The sequence below is a fragment of the Cebus imitator genome, unplaced genomic scaffold (assembly GCF_001604975.1).
Source record: "Cebus imitator isolate Cc_AM_T3 unplaced genomic scaffold, Cebus_imitator-1.0 Scaffold10, whole genome shotgun sequence".
Classification (NCBI taxonomy): Eukaryota; Metazoa; Chordata; class Mammalia; order Primates; family Cebidae; genus Cebus; species Cebus imitator.
The window spans coordinates 10724831-10737071 of record NW_016107325.1 but is presented as its reverse complement, the minus strand read 5'-3'; the positions used below and the strand labels follow the sequence as shown (position 1 = coordinate 10737071).

The following is a 12241-nucleotide window of genomic DNA, read 5'->3' as shown; positions in this document are numbered from 1 at the left end:
TCCTCCAGGCCCTGCAGGCCCTCTCCCCTCTTCCCCTCCTCAGCAACCCCTGCTCCTCTTTCCCCCTCCCTTCCTCCCTTCCTCGGCAGCTGCTGGTGGAGACGCCACAGCTGCTGCTGTTCACTGCCTCTGCAGCAGGTCTCTGTCAATATCACCCGCCCACGCCCGATCTGGATGCTGAAGTCGCGCACTGGCCTGGAGATGAGGGCGGGGGAGACAGTGGAGTGGCTGGGAGAGGGGAGGGAGGAGTGGAAAGGAGACAAAAACAGCTTCCAAGCAGCGGGCGCGGCTCCACTGGACATCTGGGCAGGAGGGGTCTCTGGGTCAGTGGCTGGAGAGCCGCCCCAGTGAGTCGGTGTCTAACTGCCAATTCAGTGGGGCCCATTTACTGCAGAGCCACAGCTGATGAGGGTAGACGCCTGCTTAACAACACCTTCTTTACAACTAGAGCTCAGAAAACCCGAGAGATCCGTGGAGAAAGAGAAGCCCAGGAGGAGGAAAGGGCCCCAAGGAGCCCTGCTCCTGAGGGTTCCCTCCGGTGCTGGTGGAGACTTGCCGCTTCGTAGCAAGTAAGTGCCTTTTTCTTGCTGTTGTGTCCAGTCCCAGAATGGTGATAGTCACTATCTGCCGCCAGCCTATCCCACCCACTCATACCTGCCCCACCCCATGCACACCCTTAGGGTCCCCAGCAGGAGGATGGAGATTTAAAATTTTGAACGTGCATTAATAGAGTTACTTCAAGAGTATTCTCAAACAGCAGCCGTGGTCTGTGGGCGTTTGCAAGCGCGATCTGTTTTCTGATTCCACCAGGTAAGCTACTGAAACCAACATTCTCTGTCAGTGTAAAGTTCTAGTAACCCTATACGACAATGACTTATATTACACGATATCATGACAGTATAAAATGGAGGAGAGGTTATGCAGATTGGTGTACACCTCTAGGAATCCTATCTCTTATTCTAAATAACAGAGATTTCAAGATTGATTTTCACAGAATAGTCAGTATAAAAGTAGAGAAATTGATGTGATTGGAAGTGGTGTGCTCAGTTTAGTCAGCTGGGCATTTTGGTACTGACTAGATCAACAGAGTTTTTGTTGTTGTGGTTGCATTGTTTAGTTCTGTAAAATGCCTGCCTTCTGGAGGTTTGCTTTTAGAAGTGATAATGTGACTCTGATTGTATTACCTTCAAAACTTAGGACACTGGTCAAAACAAGACAAAATGAACCCATGTGGAATGACACATCAATGGGCCCCTTTCATTAATGAAAATGATGAGTTCCACTTTGGATATTGGACTGAAAGCTATCTTGAAATGGGAAAGAGTTTAGATGGTGTTTCTTGAGGATACTTCACCCCATGATGTTCATTCAGGAGAGCAGTTTACTGCAAAGTAGTAGGAAACTGGGTCCTGTAATGAACACAATCCTGGGCACCATACCTGCTATGACTAGTCTTAATTAAAGATGCTATAATCCAGCTGCTGTTTTACAAGTAAGATCTATAAGGAATAATTTGCTGAGGCTACCTGTCAAATCAGTGATTGAGCGGGAAGTCCAATGAAGAAATCTTTGGGATTTAGAGCCATAACACTTAATTTCAATTTTTGTACAAATTGAGCCCGTTATTTAACTTGAGTAAGCTTTATCTTCTTTATTTACAAACGACACTCCAAAAATTCCTGATACAAACTAATGGACAGAAATGAAATGTAGGGTTTGTGAAAGTAATATGTGTAACTGTTGATTACATAAGGAATTATTCTGTGTTTTTATCTACTTCACTATTCTGGCTTTCCTTCTAAGCCTGGTTGAATATAAACATATGGAGGTCTTTGACATGCATCTCTAGAATGCACTAGAGGAAGTGAAATTGAAATCCATTTCTTGCCACGTTTGCAGTTTAAAGCATATTCTAATCAGAAAGCCTCCATCCTCAAAAAAGTGGAAAGTGTGTGCTTTGGCTAGCTATGAATATTTAAACACCTTGTCATATTCTTCAAATATGCTTTACCTGCTTTCTGCTTTTAGTTTTAAATTTCATTTTAGATGTGTAGTTCTGTTTCCTAGGGATCAAGCCATCACATATATTGGATATTGCTGAATGTATTTGGTCCATTACTTAACATAGAAGAAATCAAACTTTAGGCATAAATACTTTACTCTTGACTGCAGAGATTCATTAAAATCTTACACCTGGGGGCTAGATACTATGAGTTCCTTCTTTCCCATGGATATGTTTAAAGTAATACATGGGCTCAGGAAAGGGGTTAACAGATCCCTTGGTCCCTCTGCTACATATGAGTCTTCATTGGAGAACTGAAGCCATAGTCAAGCACTTCAAAACCGGGCATTATGTCTCCATAGCCTCCAGTGGTAGATGGTGTGGTAGGGAATATACACTCTCACTGATTTTCCCAGAGTAGGATAAATACCTGCCCAAAGCACACTGGAAATAAAAATAACAGTATTTTCCCCAATCCCTTTCTCAGGGAAGAAGAATCTGAATACACTCCAGCCCTAGATCTCATTGGGCTGAGATATGCATCATAAGTGGGATATTCAGAGATTGACTCACCATCTATCATCTTAGGTTCCCTCCCGAAAGCTTATGGTGGAGACATTGGAGTAAAAGGAACATTCTTGATTTCTGGGAGTCTGATCCAATTACTTCCACTAACCTTTACCAGTATTTGACAGTGTGAGAAGAACATCTACACCCTCTGCCCACCCCTACCCCTACCCCAGCTATCAGCAATGCACCCGTTATCACATGAGAAAATACTGTACAAACAGATCTTACTTTTCTTCTCCTGCATTGGTTCCTTCTCTTCTATTGGTGAGGACTAACCAACCAGACAGTTTAGGTCTCATTGCAGCAACATTGAAAGAGGGAACCTTTGAGGTTAAAGATAAGATTTCATCTGAAGGCTTCAGGGGATATTTTTCAATTGGTGCCTATCTCTTGACCCAGCTAAGATTATGATTTACATACATTTGTTCAATTACTGCTTATTATAAATGAGGCTCCATCTTCTCATATTTCATCCTGGAATCCCTAGCAAACTGGTATCCCTGTTGTCTCTGCAGTAATTATAATTGGATTGATTAAGCCTGGCGTTGGCTAAGGATAACTAGCTCAGTGGGTGGTTCTGATGATAGTTTGAGTCAGGTGCCACACAGACTGCATAGGCATCAATGAGCTTGATGAAAATGCAGAAGCTGGGGGCCCCACTCATGGAAATTCTGATTAGAAAGATCTGATATTATGACAGAACATTTTGTTTTAAACTAGAACGGGGATGATGCTGATTTGGGCACCATAGACCCTGGGTGAAAATATTGTATTGAGTAGAAAAATCTGTCTTTTCTACTTTAAATGCTAAGGTGAGGCTTCCAGTCCACCAGCTGCTCACTCTGAGTTCTCCCAGAGGCCGCATGGTCTAAGCACTTGATTATAGGCTCTTTCCCGTATCTACTCTCTTTCTCTGGCTCCGGGCCTCTATGTTGGACATTGTTGCTCAACTCAGAGTGAGACAAATCTAAATCATGCTCACCTAATATGCTTCAAGCCACTTCTCTAGTTTCTCTCCAATTTGAGAAGGGGATGGATATCTGTATGTTTGGTTCCACATTTGAAAAGCTAAAGGAGCTTTGGGGAGGGTGGGTTGGAACCCTGGAAAAACAGACATTTTCAGAGTTATCAGAAGCAGAGATAAATAGCTAGTTCTAACAAGCTCCCAGGGTTTCAGTAAATGTGACAGTTCTAGATTTTTTTTTTATTTCAGAGAAATGCCTGGTTCAAAAATTTTTAAGAATTATAATCCAAACAAAATGGCAATGCAAATGACAGTGTTTCCTTTTTTAAAAGTCTGAATAGCATTCTGTTGTGTATATACACCACATTTTCTTTACTCATATATGTTGGATACTTAGGTTTCTTCCGTATCTTGGCTATTGTAAATAACACTGCAGCGAATATGAGAGAGCAGATATCTCTTTGACAAACTAATTTCAATTCTTTTGGATACACAGCATTTGTGACAACATGAATAAACCTGGAGGACATTATGCCAAGTGAAACATTCCAGGCATTGAAAGACAAATACTGCATGATCTCATATATATGTGAAATCTAAGAAAGACAATTCTTAGAGATAGAGAGCAGAATGGTGCTTTCCGGAGGCTGGGGGAACCTCAGCACTTTGGGAGGCTGAGGCAGGAGGATCACCTGAGGTCAGGCATTTGAAACCAGCCTGGCCAACATGGTGAAACCCCATCTCTACTAAAAATACAAAAATTAGTTGGGTGTGGTGGTGCATGCCTGTAAACCTAGCTACTGGAGAGGCTAAGGCAGGAGAATAGCTTGAACCAGGGAGATGGAGGTGGTGGCAGTGAGCCTAGATTGCACCACTACACTCCAGCCTGGGCGACAGAGTGAGACTCCATCTCAAAAACGTGATATAAGAGTGAATGAGGAAAGGAAAAGATGTTGGTCAAAGCGTGCAGTTTCAGTTAGAGAGGAGGCATAAGCATAAGTGATCTATTGCACATCATGGTGGTGATAGTTAAATAATGATGTATTGTATATTTCAAAATGCTAAAAGAATAGATTTTAAATGTTTCCACTACAAAGAAATATGTTTGTGAGATAATGGTATGTTAATTAGCTTGATTTAATCCTTCCACAATGTGTATGTATAAGTATATATTTTATATATAAACAACATCACTTGTATCCCCTAAATATTATAATTACTATTTATCAATTAAAGACAAAATAATTTTTAAAATAGTTCATATTTATGCTTTTGAGAAAGTTGCTTATCTATCATTTTCTTTTGCAAGATAACATATTCTAGGAGTGTGTTGGCTGAAATTGTCAGAGTGGGAAAGTTGAGTCCAGAATTAAGTGGACATATTGAAGAATAGAACCTGAGCCAAAATGGACTGACCTGGGAGGAAAACATAGCTGCAGTCAGAATCCAAGGGGAAAGTAGCAAAAGTCAATTAAGTCAGTCCAGATAAACTGTTTGCCACAGACACGTAAAAAGGTAGGCATCAGATAACAAAGCCAAATTGGAAGTAACCAACCCAAGTGAAAACAAAAAAATCCAATAGCAAAATTCAAGTGGGTTGAAGTCAAGAGGTATTTCAAGAATGTTTATTCACACAAATGGCTGCAAAATTTCAAGTGGATTGATGTCATTTCAGTCAAGCTGTCCTTTATTCTTCGAACTTCAGCATGCATGCAAAATTTCCATTTCTGGGCTTTAGTAATACATACACATGGTGAGTTATATTCAAGTAGTACAGAAATATTAACTGGAAATCAACAGAATCTTCTGATACCTTTTTGGACTCTTTTCATAAATGTAACACTTTACTCACTTCCAGAGGGAAAAATAGTATGATCATGCTAATGTATAAACTTTATGCACACAATCATTATAAAACATTTTATTCAAAGGCCAATGATGCAAGTTGTTCTCAACTTTACATTTTCACTTAGTAATTGATTTGGTGAAACTTTCCATATGAGCACAGACATATCCCTCTCATTTCTTTCTGCAGCTAGCTAGTATTCTATGACAGCAATGTACTCAAATATTTTGTTATTAGCTCCTTAGTTTAGGCACTTTGTTTCTACTCTTTGGAATTAAAAGTATTAAATATCCTTGCAAATGTGACTTCTCAAACTTCAGCAAAAATTTTTATATGTCAGTTTAATTACTGGGCCAAAGAGTACACAAAACTTTATTTAAGAAATTGTTGGCCAGGAATGGTAGCTCACTCCTGTAATCTCAACACTTTGGGAGGCTGAAGTGGGCAGATCACCTGAGATCAGAGTTTGAGACCATCCTATCCAACATAGTAAAACCCTCTCTCTTCTAAAAATACAAAAATTAACCAGGCGTGGTGGCGCATGCCTGTAATACTAGCTACTTGGGAGGCTGAGGCAGGAGATTAGCTTGAACCAGAGAGGCAGAAGTTTCAATGAGCCAAGATTGCACCACTGCAGAACAGCCTGGGCGACAGAGTGAGACTCCATCTCAAAAAAGAAATGAAAAGAAAGTGTTGCCAAGTAGCCTTAAAAAAAAAAAAACTGTACCAAGTTACTTTCTCACCTGCACTTTGTGAGGGTAGCTAGCTGTTGCCTCCTGATCCCAGCCTGTAAATGGTCATATTTATTGAGATGAATCTAAATTATGTCTCTACAGAGTTATACTATTAAAATAATTGGTTGAGGCAATTTTATGTATATTCTTTAGAATTTCATTAGCTTTAGTCATCTTTACTCATAGGTTTCTGCTTCCTAGAAGTCACTGATAAAATTTTCATAGACTTCCATAAAAATTAAAAAAGCAATACATTTAATATCATTTGGGTTGTAAACCCTGAGGGGAAAAGCACTGAGGGGAAAAGCATTCTAGTCAGAAACCTCCAAGGGAAAGCCCTGCATTAAATAATTTAGCTGTGAGTCATTGTAGAATGTGAGAAAGATGAAATATAAGCCATAATATGTCTATTAAGTGCAGTCAAGTTGCCCAAATTAACTAAAATGTCAATATAAGTTGTTCACTAAATTGCTAAATTGGTCAGCAGGCATAATTCCTACATTCTTAACAATATAGATTATGTACAATGGTTGCATTAACTCTGTATCTTTACTTATGCAGGTGATACCTTCTAATCCCAAGTTAACTGAGTGTTATTATCATCACTGCTTTGTTTTTACACTTATTTGAATGTCATTGGTGCAATAGACATGATACATGATATATTGTCCTTGTCTATTACACAGCATAATTATTTTAAAATAGTTTGAAAACAACTAAGAAGTCTTTTTATCCTTATTTCCTGCTGCACACAGAATGAAATTGGCATTTGCAATATTATTCTCAGTCTATTGATCCACTGTCCTTATTTTTTTGTTTCATTTTTCTTAATTTATATTATCTTGCTCTATGGTCTACATTCTTGAATGTGAGCCTCAATCTCTTTGGAATGAATTAGGAATATATATTTAATACAGAATAGAACATTCCACAATTCTATTTGCCAAATCTAACCTAACATTTGTTTTATCTCCCCTAGGATCAACTCCAGTTTCTCAGAAAGCACATAGATTGATTCTTTAGATGCTGCATTTTCAGTTCCCTAAGATGGGAATAAATGGGAGTGAAGAGGTTGTGACTACCCTGGACAGTCATCTTCTACAGGTGGAGAATCTATCTCCAGAGCTTGAGTTTATTCCTGGCAGGCTCTGCTCTGAGAATAAAACTGACAGACAGGGGAAACAATTGGGAATTGTGAATAGGGAAGAAGAAAAACACTGACTTCTGTCATTTCTTTTCTTCCCTGTCCTTCATTATTTCTGAGAAGATACAGCTGCAGTTGCTGTTACAAAATGTTGTTGATGCAGCCTCTTCCTTCCGTGGGAACTGCGCTCTCTAGGGGGAGCATTGGCTTACTGATTGAGTGGCCATGTAATTTATCATCACACTCAGGTTGTTTTTGAAAAGGTAAAGGTATGTAATTAATACTTAATTCTCAAAAACAGACATAAACCCAACTGCCCCACAAGTAACCTAGAACTTTAGGCCATATTACCTAATCATGAGATTGGATGGGTTGGAAAGGAGAGGACAGAGTAGAAGGAAAAAGAGATCCTGGAGGTGGCGGAGTGGGAGCCACGGGCAAAGGTGAACGTCCCAGCTGTGTTTGTTTGATTTCAGACTTTAGAGCTGTGTTGCAGCAGGTCCTCCACAATGCGAATGCCAACATGGCAAGGTCATTAGAGCTGAGGGAAAACCAGTGTCCAAAGACGTAAAAAGATTGTGGATCTTCTGGAGAAGGGTTGTTGCTGAATAGGTATTTGCCTCAGCAACTCCTGTACATACTTTATCTCTCATACTCAAGCTATCAGATGAGAAAAAATAAACAAGAAAATATAATGTATCTGCTTGCTTTATAAAGGTGGTTGGGTGAAACTTAGCTACCAGTCAAGGCATCTTTCTGCCTAGCCATCTGCATCAGATTCATCTCAATGGGCTGTAGCACAAGCTATTCTGAAATTATCTGTCTGGATTGGGCCACTGGTTCCTAAATTTTCAATATTAGCCCCAGGAGCTTTCTGATATGCAGTCCAGGGATTGTATGATTGAAATCACTTGTACCGAGATTTTCTTTCTCTATGGCTCTCAGTACCAGGGTGTTGATCAGAAGTCACCATCCTCTCATCTTCTCTCATCTCTTAGAAACTCCAGAACTTGTGACGTGCAGATTTGAAACTCACATCTAGTCAACCTTCCAGGGTCTGGTTCATTGTTGAAGCTTTTGTGTCTATCTGAAGCTAGCACAGAGCTAGACTTGGTCCTGGAGGTTTATGAGTGACCTTATATGACACTGGTTCAGAACTCCTCTGCCTGTTCACTGATTTAGGATATGGTTTGTTGATCTATTAGCTTAGTTCTACTGCTGAGGAGAAGCTGGGTAACAATGAAGAGTCAAGGAAATCTACAGATTAAGTCTAACCACATATTAAGAGCCTACTCAAGGAGGTCAGCTAGTTCTGAGAGATCCTGAAGAGTCCCAGGGATGTTCCAGTTCTGGAATTTTTTAAACAGAAGTTGAGATCAGGTCTTGGATGAGATCAGGTCTTGCATCTCAGGGGAACAAACTGTATCAAGGACCTCAGGATGAAGGGCAAGTTATGTCCTGGTTGCATCATAGAGCCTCCTTTGTATTCCTCTGAGAAGCAGCACAGCCTACTTTTCTTTCACTTGTTAAATCCTAATGTGGCCACTAGCCAGGAATTTTTGGTCAAGGATTTAACAGACTGGATCCATCAGAAATAGAATTCCAGGACAATCTTGGCTCCTTTACAACTTGCTCTTTTTGGTGAGACAACAAAGGATAATTTAGAATTCTAGAAGCTTGTTTTGCAAAGCAGTGGAAATTTGGAGAACATCTGGAGAAATTAGAACATTGAGTTCTTTAGCATGTGGGGCTCAATGACTTTCCCAGGGCTACTGATAGGGAATCAAAGATCTTTGTTGTCTTGGAAGCTTCAAGTAGGAACATTTCAGGCAGAACCAGCTTCACTTTTTATTCCTAGAAACCTCCCTTTCTATTTCCTGTATCATTGTCATGGTCACATTTCTTAGTGAGGCAGGAGACCCTCAAAAAGATCTTATTCCCAGTGATTTGTCACCTTTTCTAGTGTTTCAACTGCCATTAAGCCTTCCTTATGCTCTTTGATCTTAGTATATTTGCATTCACATCTGACAGGGTGATTTACTTTGGTTTTCTGGCACTGTTTGTGGACTTCTAATCCTATCGTGTCTGTTGACTCTCATTCAGAAGCTTAATGTCTTAGACTGTTCCTTCCCTCAAGAAGAGAGATATTAATCGTCCTATAGTAGTGGAAATTTTGACATATAATCTGTAGAAACAGGTCCACCAGTGTTTGGGATGATTTTAATTCCAGACTCTGTTTCTTTTGAAACTAATCAATTTTAGAGATTAACAAGGTAAGACTTGGTTCTTATTTGTTTACAAGTCTGTATCCCATTGTCCATAAATGTAGTGACCATATTCACACTTTATTAATGTTTCTGGTGTTGCTGCCTGGCACCACACTTGGCACTTAATAACTACGTGTTACACAAATGATTGTTCAACAAATGAATGTTAAAAACATAAAAACTGTACTTAAGCTTATTTCCAAATAGGACCTCCAAGAATAATCACTTAAAAAATTATAGCTCCTTTAATATATCTGAAATAAAAATGTTAAAATATATAATTATAAAAATAAGCGAATATGATTTTATTATGGAGAGACTTACTTCTTTACAACTTCTTTCTGCAAGATAGAATATTCTAGTGATGTGTTTCAAGGGATATAAGATAAAAATGGATGGAGTTACTTATGTAATCTAGAAATCAAGAGCTATTCAAAAGCCTAGAACTCAGATCCAGAATAAACGAATCCTAGATCAGGCAGATATACTGAGGAGCCTTAGGCAAAACTGGCTGAACTGTGGGCAGAACACAATTGCAAAGAATCTAAAGACAAGAGGTGTAACTCAAAGTTATTAAGTTGTGAAAGAGTGGAACAATCTCTGTGGCAAGAAAAAGAGTTGAAATAAAGAAAGTGATAGCCACAATGGAGTAAAGAGATGCAAATACAAAAATAATTCAAGAATATACATTAGTTATGCAACAAGTAGGCTCAAGCCTGAGCCAGTATTGAGGACTAGAGCTTGAATACTCACAGCAGTACATGACTGTTTCCTCTCAGATGTTACATCTGTCCATCTGGCTGCCTCTCAGTCTTCCCACAGATAAATAATTCTGCCCTTGGGATTTTAAGTCATTAAGTAATAATTATGACATGTTTTGGATTACACTTAGAATGAAAAGAAATATCATTAGTTTCTTCTAAACCTGACTGGAGTCTGTAAATCTAGAGAGAAGCATTATATTCCTTATTTGCCCAGCAGTCATTATCCATCAGTCTCAACCCTTCAAGCTACAGCTCAGGACAATAAAATACTGGAGTATCAGGTTGGAGGGCCTGGGGCGTGCAGGAGGAAGAGGTTTCTGAACAGCTCAAAATTTGATGGCATGGTTGATTTGTTATTGTTGTTGTTGCTGTTGGACAGTACGGCTGTCACTTGCAGTCTGTTATTATGGTCTTTACAAGTTGCAAGTTAGAGACATTTGTTAGAAGACGTAGTAAATATGAACAAGCAACTCAAAATTAGCAAGAATAAAATCTAACAATGATGATAAAGGACAAATATATAAAGCAAAAAGGACAGTAAAAAGCAGAACCCTTTGAGTTTAAAGATAATTTAAGAATGTTAAAATATTATAGATTATCCTTATAGTTTATTCTTCTTTTCAGTTATCAGTAAAAAAAAATTAAGTTCTGCATATCTTCTGTATAAATTCTGGGAAGGTGATATTTCCATTAAAAAGAGGAATACAATGAAAATACAGTGCTTTAAAGGATTAGCACTAGTAATAGCTAATGTTTATTGAGTGCATAGTACCTGGTAGGCATTGTCCTAAGTGCCTTATATGTCTTAACTCATTCAGTAGTCATATTACTTTATGAGGTAGGCACTCTAATTATTCCCATTTTATAGTGGAGGAAGCTGAGGCATGGAGAGGTTACATACCTTGCCTAAGGTTTACTGTTAGAAAATGATAAAGACCAGATTTAAATCCAGATGATTTTGTTCCAGAATTAAACTATTTTCCTCAAATATTCATAATAAATCATTTCAAACACCTAGAAAAGTTGGCAGAACTGCGAGGAATATCTATATTCTCAATAACTAGAGTCAATTATTATTTTATATTTACTTGATCATGTATCTTTCCCTGTGTGCATCCCTCAAACCATGCATAAATTCTTATTTTGTGATACCTTTCAAAATATGTTGAAAACTGTAGTACATCTTACACATAAACACTTGATTATTCATATAAGTAACTAGAATTCAGGATTTGTTTATTGTTTTTTTGAAGGTAAAATAATAGCACACATCTGAAGGGTACTATTTTATCAGTTTTGAAAAATGTGCACACCGGTGTGCTGCAAATCGCTCACAGGTTATTGAACATTACCATCACCACAGAGAGGTCATCACGCATTGCAGTCAATTCCTTCCCTACTCCCAAGATTAGCTTGCTCTCTTCTAGCACATTATATAAATTGGATCCTATAGTTTGTCGTCTTTGATGTAAGACTTTTTTCACTCAGCACAATGTTTTGTCACTCAGTCATTGTTATGTTCATTGATTTTTTTGCTAATTGTATTCTATGGTATAGACTTCCATTTTCATTTTCATAAATCTATTCTTGTCTTGATGGACATTTTCCAGTTTGGGGTACTTGTGCTTTTAAAAATATGTATTCCCATATATTTATTATTTTTCATTCCCTTTATTCCTTCTTAAAGATAGAATTTTCATCTGAAATATATGAAAAAATATTTATTTTGTCTTCATTCTTGAAGTGCATTTTTGCTCTATGTAGAATTCTAGTTTTGAATTTCTTTTTCCTTTGACATCTTAAAGATATCATTATACTGTCTTCTGGTTTCCTTTTTATTCGGCTGAGAAGGCAGGGATTATGATTAATCATGATTTCGTAATTTATAATGTGTCATTTTTTCCAAGTTTCTTTCAAGATTTGACGGTGATATACCTTACTAATATTTGA

General features: G+C 38.3%; 1 protein-coding gene across 2 annotated transcripts in view; it reads left to right on the top strand.

Moving 5' to 3' along the window:
- The first annotated feature begins 256 nt into the window (after window positions 1–256).
- The window catches only part of SCN7A (sodium voltage-gated channel alpha subunit 7), an 89968-nt gene continuing 77983 nt past the window's right edge, over window positions 257–12241 (top strand). For both annotated transcript variants that reach the window (XM_017548446.2, XM_017548439.2), the window contains exon 1: window positions 257–569. The gene's annotated coding sequence lies outside the window, so the exon portion shown is untranslated. The remainder of the gene's footprint in view (window positions 570–12241) is intronic.